Source organism: Crocodylus siamensis, chromosome 3 (assembly GCF_052110815.1).
Source record: "Crocodylus siamensis isolate JL-2025a chromosome 3, ASM5211081v1, whole genome shotgun sequence".
Taxonomy (NCBI): domain Eukaryota; kingdom Metazoa; phylum Chordata; order Crocodylia; family Crocodylidae; genus Crocodylus; species Crocodylus siamensis.
Window position 1 is genome coordinate 222,885,770 of NC_143397.1, and position 11,166 is coordinate 222,896,935.

The following is an 11,166-nucleotide window of genomic DNA, read 5'->3' on the forward strand; positions in this document are numbered from 1 at the left end:
GAGGGTTTTTAAATAAAGAGGTAACCCCTAGATTTTCCCTTGGACGTTTTAAACTGTACAAAGGAATTAAATAACGGTACCGGATTCATTTTCAAGAAAACATGTCTTAACATTAAATGTGATGTTATAAACCACACATACACAATCTTAGGCTAGGAACCATTTATTTCATAGTAGTTTTGTTATCTTTACTATGGAGAACTTTTACAGTCTTTTCTCCAATACCTGATGAAAGGTGTTTGCACCCAAAAGTTTGCAATTAAAAATTATTTTATTTTTGCAAAAATCTAATTGGTCTAATAAAACATATCACCTCTGCCACGAGTCCTGATTGCTTTTTCCTTTAGACCAATATGGCTATAACCTAGTTAACCTTATCTTTACTAGAGCTTTTATTTTAAGAATTTGTATATAGTTTCTGGGGAGAGAGGAAGGGTCTGGATTGTTAAACCTCATTTCCATTTCCTTTTACCAGTATTTTTCATTTCAGGCCCTGACTGGAGCTGTACAAGTGATTTTGTGTGTATTACTTTGCCGTTGCACACACATATGACACTAGGACAATAATTCTTAAAATCCACCAAAAGAACTGCTATGTCAGGGTATGGGGAAGGAGATGCTAGGTATATTATGAAGACACCAAAATGTGGTGCATGTCCATAATCTTTTACTGTATTAGTGGCTGTCTTTCATTAAGTCTTAACCAGTCAACTGGGTGTCCAAAAGACTTAGCTGTGCCAGCCTATTTTATTGCATGTTAGTACTAATGATGTCTTGATATAATTAACTTACTTTAACAAAAGTAGAGAAACATAACAAACATAATAAATACAATAAGCATGGATTTAGAACAAGTAAGATTGTCAGCTGCTATACAGAGAAAAAAAAACACAGGTACATGCTTTCTTTTAAATTTAGTTTACATTGAATTTTGCTACTTCTAATTCTTTTGATAGTCAAATTAAAAGGGGATCTTGCAATCTCAAGGCATGCAATGCACACACATGCCCACTCCTCCAACACACACTTTAATGACTTTTCAGTGCTTAACATTGGAAATTCTGGGGTTAATGTTGCCTTTAATATATTAAAGTCAACAGGCATGCACTTTTCTCCCTGGACCCCCCTGCCTCCTGAGATACGGATGTTGCCTCAGAAATGAGTTGTGGTTGTGTAGTGAAAGGAGCTGTTGCTTAAAAACTCTGTTTTTTTATAGAAGTCCCTCCACAAATACCAAAATAATTGAAAATTTTCTAGGTTTTTAAAAAAGCAAACAAGAATAAAAGGCAAACAAGGTTCTTTGGGTGAATCTGAAATTTTTTATTAGATGAACTTAAATAGTTGGGGGAAAAAATTTTAAGCAAGCTTTCAGGTTTAAAAACCCTTTGTCAGGCTGAGAGAGTTTCTGTAGAGCTTATGTAGAAATTTCCTCAGCCTGACAATGGGTTTTTAAACCTGAAAGCTTGCTTAAATTTTTTTTCCCCCAACTATTTAAGTTAGTCTAATAAAAGATATCAGATTCACCCGAAGAAACCTTGTCTGCTTATGTCCTTAGACCAACACGATGCAACCTACACCCCTGTAACGAGAATAAAAAGCATTTAGTCATGCAGAATTATTTTAATCCCTCATCAGTACAGTGGGAACCTTTAGATCAGGGTTATCAAACTCATGCAGACCAACAGGCTGTAGGAGGGGCACGGGACTGGATCAGGCCTACAGATCAGGCCTGCATGCCAGAACCAGCACATGTGCAGTGTACAGACGTGCATGCAGTGTGGTCCAGCTCCTTCCCCATGTACTGCATATACAATATGCTGGACTAGTTCTTTATGCTGGACCCAGCACACAGGGCTAGTTTGGATCCTAGCTCTGCACATTGTGTTCAGCCTGTGAGATCCACCATATCGGGCTAGCTTAGCATGGGCGCTGTATGCAGTGGTCCAGTCTAAGACCTACAGGCAGTACTGTGGGACAGATGGTAGGGCTCTGTAACCCAGATCTTTGACACCCTTGCTTTATATCCATGGTCCAGACTAACTGTAGACTGTCATTCTTTATTGGGCAGCAACAGGAGGAAACAGATATGTTTTGTCAGTGGGTTTCACACATATTTGCTGATGCCCCTTTTACCCTGTTCTCTAGCTTGTCACCTTTCCCCTGCCTGACCCTATTATTTTCTCCGAGGCAGTGGTGCTCAAAGTTTTGGCCCCACAAACCAGAAGAATTGTGCAGGGCCCTGGCCCGCCCACTGGGATTGGGCCCTGTGTCACCAGGTGAACCTGATCCAATATGCAGGGTCACAGCTCATCAGGCTCCCCCGATATTCAGGGGTGCTCTACAGTCTGGATTACATAACCCTGGGGGCTAAATCTGGCACATGGGTGAGAAGTTGAGCACCCCTTCTCTAAAGCAATAATTCTCAATCATGGTGTCACAGCACCCTAAGGTGGCACAAGAGCCTTAAGGGTGCCCCAGGTTGCCACAATATAAGCACTGTTAAGCATGCAAATACCTATACATGATTCACAAGATGAACCAAGAGATTTCAAATAGAAATCTGTTGTTTCAAAAGCTTTGTAAACTGTTGTGGTCTTTTCCAGTTCACTGCAACTTGAGAATTGCTCTATTGTTTTTCTGTAGTCCAAGAGTTAATTTCATTCCCTTTTTTAATGGCTTGTCTCTAAATTCAGAAAAAAGTTATGGACAGAGGTGTCATAGTCATAAGTAGGTTGAGAGCCACTGCTGTAAAGTAAGGGTTCTCAGCTTCTGACCCATGGGCCAAATACAGCCTGCAGAGTCATAGCATCTAGCCTGCAGGGCTCCCCACAGGTCAGGAAATCTGGCAGCAGGGGAGCAGTGGTCAGTAATACTATACAACCGCCCTCCCCTGCTGCCAAATTCTCCTCTCCCTGCACAGCCATATGGGACCAGGCCAGATCCCTTCTCCCCCACACAGGTGAATTGAGGCCCTCCCTCCCTCCAGCAGCTGGGTTAGAGTTGGGCCATGCCTACTTCCCACCCCCCACTCTGTGCAACTGGATGGGACCCCAATATACCCACCCCAGGCACCAGACTGGGGCCATGGGCTGAATCTGGCCTGCTGAGGGACTTGGCACTGTCCATTGAACCCACCAGGAAAGAAGGTTGAGAGCACTGCAGCTCTAAAGCATCCATTCCTTGCTGCTGTCAGAGACAGGTTGCTGGACTAGATTAATCTTTGCATTCCTGTCTCTGTCCCCCTGCTCACCTCCCACTCTACTTCTGTCTTTATTCCTTATCCTTCTGCTTTCAAGTTATATTGCTCCTTCTCTTCTATTTTGTCTGGACATAGCAAGGGCATACTGATTGCTCAGAAAGGCTTTTCCCAGCTCACAGTTTCACTGGCTTGGCAGTTAGGAGAAAAAATTGCATTCTGCTTGGCAGAGTTGAGAGTGGTTGCCAGTCTCTAAGGAAAATGCACTAGCAGTCATTTTCATAGATTTACAGTTCAGTGAATTTTAACAGAGGTGGTAAAACGTCACCTGTCTGGCTTCAGGCAAGTCTCCAAGAATAAAGGTGTGGGTGCCTTACAATTAAACAGTGGTAAGATTCTTCCCTCCCTCCAGCAGAACAGTGTGTTTTCCCCTTTGTTCACCTAAACAACTGAATTATTTTTGCTGAAACTTAAAAAAAAGAATGCATTAGGAAACCCTTAACATAGTTTAAAACATAACCACAAAATGCTGAAGCTAGAAATTGAACTTCCCTTTTAAAAAAGAACAGCTATAATTTAGGAAATGCAGAACTATGAAGTTAAGGTGAACCAAGCAATTTCAGCCCTGTTCTGGTGTTCCTTTCATTAATTCTGTCCCAAATTCCTTTAAAGTTTGTTTTGCAAGATGTCATCTAGGACAGTCCTTAGAGCACAAGCCGATAGTCCTGCAGTCACATGACTGGCCTGAGCTCAGGTTTCCATTATAGGGACTGATATAGGCTTGCTGTATAACTTTGGACACATAACTGTAGGGCTAGATCCAATAAAAGACTCAGATGCTACGAATTGGGATTGGGAAAAGAGTTCACTGTTTTGGACTGGATTCCAAAACAACCAGCAAGAAGAACAAAGAGCTGCCTATAGCCACAAGGAAATCCTGAGGAGGGACTTTAATCTTAACTGTTGGCGCTGTACTTGTGTGAAGCACCCAGACAGGCAAGCAACTCCACCTACTCAGCTCAGAATCCTAGTAAAGGTTAGTGCCTACATCCTTCCTTTTATCTCTTAAGATACAGAGGAGGAGGTCTTCCTTATCCAATGGCTTAGTGGGTAGAGCACTTCTTCAGGAAGTAGGAGATGTAGTTTAAATTCTTTCTGAGAGGATTCCAACCAATATGTCCCAGCTTCCTAACCATGAGACAACAGTGTTAGCAGTTTTGGGGCAGGAGCACTTGCCTACTAAAGTTGTTTCACTCTTCAATAAAGAATTCAAAATTTGTGGAGCCAGAAAGAAAATATTTGGAGCTGCCAATACTGTTTCTGTATTGTACACTACATAGCTATTGGATTAAACACATGGTCCCTGAAGCAGGGGCAGACTCCAGGACTCCTCCCCACTCCAAAGCAAGTGCCCCTAGGCCAGGTTGCAGCAGAGGTGGCACATTAACAGAGCTTAGCTCTGAGTTTGAGCCACTTCCAACCCAGCCTGCACTGCCTCTTGAGCTGGAACCACAACCATTGCTCCCCTCTGCCCCCATCACACCTCTCATAGTGGTGCTACTTTTCCCCGCTGCCTGGAAGAAGCCCTCCACTGCCAAAATGCTGCAGAAGCTCCTTGGTTGCACAGGCCAGATAAAATGGCTCTCTGGACTGTAGCCAATCCCTGCACTAAGGTGCAGTGACAGATTCCCTTATGTTCCCTCTCTGACCCCATGAATTTTGCATTTTTGCTGCATAGTAGAACAATTTCAACAGGAGGCCAGAACTTACCCCCTTATCCTGTCCCCACCGCAGAAGCCAAGCTTACTTTCTCAGTATTTATGGTACTTTTCTGGGATGAGAGAGATTTAAAACCTCTCAGTTAGAGGAGGAAATTAAACCTGAGGGGCACTCCAAGGGACAGAGGGCTGCTTTAATTAGAGCAGCTGAGAGTCACTCTAATTGAAGTGCCTGGAACATCTTGTGTATCAGTGTCTCTATGCTTTAAAACGGCTGTGGGGATGGTTTATCTAAAGCTTGCTGAATGAGCTCTAGATAAAGCGCCCCTGCCACAATTTTGAAGTGCAGGGATGCTGATACATGAGACGTGGAGGCTAGCTGGAGCATGGTAATTACCATACTCCAGCAGACTTGATTAACTGAGTCTCCTATGATGTGCTATCATTCCAGTGTCAGAGCAGCCTCTTGGCTGATATATAACCTGGCTCATGTCCAACTAAGGCATGTTAGGCAAGTGTACTAACCACTAATCACCTCTTCCTCCTTTGGATGTGCTTTAACAGCCAGTGGTGGCTACAACTCCATTTTGTAGGAAACTTAATTCCAACAGCGAGTGTTCAGTGGGCTTGGAGAATACTTACCAGGTCAAGCGGGAGCTTTCAGGAGAACAGTTGTAGACCCATGTACACTTAAGTGCTCGTGTTTCACTTCAGCTGCTTTTGCCTTCTTTTCTGGAGCTGAGCCTTGAAGTCTGCATCTTTTCACGCTCTCTGGAGGACAGGCTATTCACTTCTTCTCAGGAGGCCTAATACATACACTTTTATGAGTTGTGTAGATACTACTAGAGTGAAAGCTAAATAAAGGCATAGTACAATAGTGAACAAACACATTTTTAAATTGCTAAAGAGTTTGGATCTCAGCTACTGTCCCAAAGTTGGATACAACACACTGGCATTATGTATGCATATCTTCTATTAAATTCATGATTTCCCACCCCAAGTCATCCTTGGTTCTTATCAAGTACCTTGAGTAATTTAGGATTTGGTGTCTAACAGATTAGTGCCTGTAAACAGGTTTGTTATTTGTTAATCCAGCAGCATTTACAGTAGAAAACTGATACAGCTTTAGCAATTAGTGTATAACAAGTTGTTCTTCAAATTCTCTTTGACTCTTGGAGTAGTCAAAAACTTATTTTGATCTTTGAACACACAATCTGACTTAATGATTCTTATTAAGCAAACTTTACTGGAAGCAGGAAGAGTTGCATCAAAATAGCACAATATCTGAAAGGTTGAGTTAGTTTTAACTTGGTAAAAGTTAACCTAAGTAGGTGCTGATTTAGAGGCAAGATAAAGATGATTTAAAAATTACCTGTAATCAGCTTTGTTATATTACATCAGTCTCTTGAGTCCCTCTCCAAGAGAGCTGCAGTGATCTCCTGGTTTTAGGCAAACTTCCCCTACAGATTCATAGAATCATAGAAGTAGGGTCGGAAGGGAACCTTATAGATCTTCAAGTCTGACCCCCCTGTCAGGACAGGAGAAAAAAACTGGGCTCAACTGATCCCAGCTAGGTAGGCATCAAGCCTCCTCTTAAAGACCCCCAGGGTAGGAGCCAGATTGATTCTTGAGTACCTTTGAAACCAGACTGCACTATCGTAGTGACAAGGAATTCCCAGGTGACTTATTTTGGAGAAAAGGAGCTTACTTCCTGGGCAGTCAGACTTGATTTAATTATCTGTGGAAAGTTCATTAATTTTTTGTTCCAGCTGATACAAATAGAAAAGGTGTCATATAATGCTCTCAGGCAAGTCAGTTGAAGCCTGATTAAGATCCAGGAGATTTTGGTCAGGAAAGAAAAAAGCCAGAGGGCCCAGAGAATTCTCCTATTCCCTTCCCCCATGAATATAAAGAAACAATGCTTCTAATTTCTTCTCTATATGTTGACTGTTGATAAATGAAGTTTGATTTTTACAGAAGCCAGGAGCCCTGTCAAGCTGCAATGTAACTGCAGATTTAGTAGATAGTTTATATAGTCACTTGGAAGATTAAAAATAGCTTAGTCCTGTAAACTGTGTTCTCAGTCTGAGAATCCTTGATGAACTGGCCCAGCATTTGATTTTGTGGCCCCAGTAGCATCTAAACTCTAGCTGTTATCAATACTGGTGAAAAATGAAGGGTACCTGGATACCTTTAAGAATTTATTCCCATACTTTTGGCTTTGTTGTAGAATGAAAAACTTAACCATGAAATTCCAATAACTGAATGCATTTGAGAAGAGGGGTCTTTCTCCTTGTAGACAATATCTTTACTAGGAAAAGTGTGTGTTTTTAAATGATTTAGCCACTTTGTAAAATCTTCTGATACCCAAGACAGGCTAGTTTCACCTCAGTGTAGCTGGTCAAGGTAACAGTATGGGGGACTAGGGGTTTTCCTTGACTGGCTATATACAGATAATTTTATCTTGCCTCATTCTCTACTGGCATTGAGAGAGACCTTAACTTAAGTTAGCCATCTCATTGTGAAAAACTTGCCTCCCTTCCTATGGTTAACCTGCCCTGTGGGATTTTTTCCCTTTAAACATTTATGGATGTTTTTACACCTGTTCCAAGACTGGGTGCGAGGATGTTTTACTTAAAGCACCCAGAGTATGTCATGTATCAGTATCCTTGCTGCCATTTTGAAGTGTGGGGACACTGATACATGAGATACAGAGGCTGGCTGGAACCAAAAATACCACACTCCAGCAGACTTGATTAATTGAGTCTGTTCCGAGGTGCTGTAATTACAGCGCATTGGAGCAGCCACCAGGCTTATGTACAGGCACCCTGTGACTTTATCTCATTTAAATTCTAGGTTAATACAATTCCCTCTCAATAGCCCTTCCCCCCTCCCCTCCATACCTGGTCATAGGGGATTTCCTTAATTTTCTTTCCCAAGGATGTTCCTCACTGGGTCTATATGGATTGTACTAGATGGACTAGGAGGAAATGATGAGAGGTAAGTGGATTGAGAAGGAGTATTTATTCATGAAAGGCCCAGTTTAGCAAAGTACTTAAGCCTATATGTAACATTAGGCATACAAGTAGCCCAGCTGAATTGATAGAAGGTTCACATGTTTGGAACTAGGGACATGCTGAAGTATGTTACTAAATCAAGGCCAAAGTGCTTTATAATCTGAAGTCCCTGCTAGATAATTTTGGATGTGAGGCCTTTTCCTGTATAGTGTAGACCCAGCAAAGAATCTCAATGGGAAAGTTATGTTGACCTTTACTGAGATCATATCTCTTGGGGGTTTATTTTGGGTGTGATACTCATTGATTTCTATATGATGATTGATCACCTGCCTGGTGGAGGTTTGCTACCACATGCACAGACTGTGACCACCTTCCATGAAGGAGACTATGGGGAAAGGAAATAGCCATGTTCTTTAGATTCCCTTCTCATTGTAGATGCTAATGACACCTGACAGAAGCTGAAACTTGCTCCTGTAGAGCAGAAGTTGTGAGGGAAGGTGGTTGCCTTGCAAAATAGGAGACTTACTCTCAAAAGTAGATCACATTTTGAAGCCAGGTGCAGGGAGCTGTAATTTATGGCTACCTTTGCCAACTTGAACAAAATGAACACGAAGAGTGATAATAGTCTCATTATAGATGCTGAAACTATTGTATAGGAGAACAAAAGCAAAGTTTGCCCAGTATATTAACCAGTAGTAGTTGGTTAACTATTTCACAGTCTTTACAGATTTTTTTTTCTAAATTCAGCCCAGAATCCTTACACAAAGTTTAATAAAAATCATATATCTCTTTAAACAAAGCTGAATTGGTAGAATGGTTGGCTTCAAATGGATACAAGATTACTCTTTGTAGCAAAAAATGTTATCATCTGGTATTTATTTCTTCTTCTAGATTGGGTGGAAGTAATGAAATTACTAAAATAGGTTAACAGTGTAACAGATCCTTTTTCCCTGGCCCATGGGAAATGGACTTTCAAATGTTAATATATTAATAATTATCTGGTGAAATAGCATTTAATCCTTGAAAATGATAAATATAGATCAGACTCTGCCATGTAATTTGATTGGGGAAATACTTTTTAAAATGTGCTAATCCTGGATTTGTAGTTCAATTTTCTAAATCATTGTTGAAAAACACAGGTAATACTTGATTTAGAAAGCAGTGTTCTGACCTGACACAAGTGCTGCATTGCTGAGATCAGGTATTGCAAGATCTCTTTTGCCCTTCTCAAGTTTTCCCTCTCCAAACTGCTGTGGTGCTATACCATATACTGAAATACTATTGTGAAAGCTAAGAGGCCCAGGATCTGTGTCCCAGAGATAAGGAAGAGAGGTAGCTTTCAAAAGGGAGTGCCAGTTTCTTTAAACCAGCTGAGTGCAAGGCTGATAAAGCTGTTTGCTTTTGCTGGCCTACTTAATTCAAATATGCTTTTCAATAGTAGATAATCTCTCAGGCAGTGCCAATGCCAAATTCTAACTAATTTGTTTTAAAAAAGAAGCAGATCCAAGAAGAAAAATGATTCCAAAGCTATAGATAGCAGAAATTCCTGTTGTCCATTGGTAAAACACTTTATGCTTCCTCATTTTAAGGCCTATTTTGTAAATGAGCTCCTTGAACATATGAAACACTACATTTCCATTTCCTTAATACAGCTCAGAAAGAACATAGAGAAATAACATAAATGGGGAAAGAGGAGGACTTGCTTCCCCTGCTTCCAAGAGAAGGAGGAGAGATTGTGGTTACTTCATAAATGTGACTCAATGTTTTCTTTTTTCCCTAAAACACAATTCTTGTTCTAAAGTGCTGTCAGGGAAACATGTCTGCGTATGCGCTATGTATTCTATTTTTTGTGTAATACTGACTGGGGTGTCAGTCTACCATAACCCTTTCCTGTCTAGAATCAGAACTTTTGAACAGTGGGTCATATGCCCTGTACTACTGACAGTTAAGATATTTCCTCTCGTAATTCAAGCTGTAAGAGCATGAATTTCAGGAAAGAAGTATTTCAGCACCATGCTTCCTGGTCCTGGAATGTCTGAGTGGCTCTGGCATGCAGTGTAGCTATGATGATGATGCTATTGTAGGTGGCAGTAGATGTGTTACTATATTTTAAAATAAACATATTCCTTAGTAGGGTGTCTAAACTGATATCTTTTTCAAAAGGTCTCACCTAGCAACTCAGACAAAATACCCATTATGTCCCATGTTAACTGCCCCATGGACTGCATCACAGCAGATCATACATCCTCACATGAAACTGCTGCAATGATGCAGTCTTGTAAAATCACAAAGACACAACCTCTTGCTGATGCTGCCATGAAATAAGTGATGGAGGGACCTTAAGCACCCTAGCATTTGTAAATGGGTTTTTGAAGTGATTCAGCTCCTGAATGATTATCTCAGAGGTTTTCAACCTATTTTAACAAGTGTACCCCTTCTGTCCCAAAGTTTCAGCTCATGTACCCTTTTATATTAAAATTATTTGGGGGGGGCTGAATGCATGTGTGCACACGCCCCCCCCCCCTCCAGCAGGTAAGTCTGTGGGGGGAGAGGAGAGGGCTGGGGGGAGCACAAATAGAGGCCCCTGCAGTGCAGGAGGGAGTGGGGCAAAGACAGGGGCAGGGGCTGGGGTGAATGGCGCCTTGGCCAGGCTGGGTTGTGGGACAATTGGAGCCTGGGTGGCTTGTCCAGGGGCATGGGGCAGGAGGGGAAGTCCTGTCACTATATGCACCTGGGTGGAGGCCCAGGGGGCATGTACCCCACCACCCCCAGATCTGTAGGAGGGATGGAGGTGGCTGCTAGTGCATGCTGGGCTTTGCATGCCACTGTAGCTGCTTCAGAAGCAGTGCAACCCTCCTGTCTCTCACCTATTGTCTTCCACCCCTCTGATCCTCACTGCCACACATTTGCATTTTCACAGACCTGCATTTTGGCTTTTCTTCTACCCAGGAGAGCACACAAAACAACAACAGACTCTCCCTTTGCTTGAAGAAAGGTGTTTGTGCCCAAAAGCTTGCAAAGAACAATTTTTCCAACTATTTCTAGTTGAAATAGTTGGAAACTGTTATCCAACTAATAAAGGATATCACATCTATCCAAAGAACCTTGTCTGAACCTATCAGCACTTCACCAAGCTTTCAACAATCATGTTCCCTTTTTCAGGGAAAGAGCTGCATGGGCTGCCACTCCTTTGGCATTAAGGACAGGCTCACTTTTATGCTAGTAGCCACAGTGT